Source organism: Sorex fumeus, unplaced genomic scaffold, assembly GCF_029834395.1.
Source record: "Sorex fumeus unplaced genomic scaffold, SorFum_2.1 ptg000010l, whole genome shotgun sequence".
Lineage (NCBI taxonomy): Eukaryota > Metazoa > Chordata > Mammalia > Eulipotyphla > Soricidae > Sorex > Sorex fumeus.
In genome coordinates, this window is record NW_026606067.1 from 29,372,408 (window position 1) to 29,373,173 (window position 766).

Consider the following 766-nt stretch of genomic DNA (forward strand, 5'->3'; position numbering starts at 1 on the left):
TTTTGAGAGAAATGATTTTTGTTTAATATTTAGAACAGAAAACTAGAAGGTATATTTGACCTTCATATGAAGATAAAAAAGGCCCTCCCTTTGATCATCGATTTGCTCGAGCGGGCCCAGTAACGTCTCCATTGGAGACTTTGTTTTTACTGTGTCTGGCATATGAATACTCTTGGTAGTTTGCCGGGCTCTCCGAAGATAAATATAGACAATTTAAAACTTTGTTTCCTTTCTCTATATTATGTTATTTTCAAGGATTGTTTAAAAAACAAGCTTAAACTACATATGTGACTATTTGTGTTGTATGAAAGGAGAGAAGGTTAACACTCTCCTTGACAAGGATGGAAGCAGATTCAGCCTGCACACAAATATGACTAAGGCTTGTGAGTCTGTCTGATCTGGAAAGGGTTAACAAGTCTTCCCTGGGCTGTGATGGCCTTGCTTTAACTCTTGGCAATTCAAAGAAGCAGTCCTCCCCTTCCCACAATCTCAGACCTAGCTTGGTTTTGGATTGTAGACATTCCATCCCCTGCTCATCCCAGACCCCAGTGAGAAGGTCCTGACTCATTAAGGCACAGAACCTGTGTGCTCACCCTTGCCCTTCCTCCCCAGAGATTGAAGCCATTTCTTCATGGACATGGCAGGGCAATGTGTGCTTTCGCTCCTTATGAGATATGTGTAGTCTGTGCTCCAACATTCCTTTGTCAATGATTTTTTCTACTTTACTGAATTTTTTTTTTAAATTTTATTGAATCACCGTGAGATA

General features: G+C 40.2%; 1 pseudogene; it reads left to right on the forward strand.

Moving 5' to 3' along the window:
• Positions 1 to 297: 297 nt before the first annotated feature.
• LOC130020195 (uncharacterized) lies at positions 298 to 400 on the forward strand (annotated as a pseudogene).
• The last annotated feature ends 366 nt before the right edge of the window (positions 401 to 766 follow it).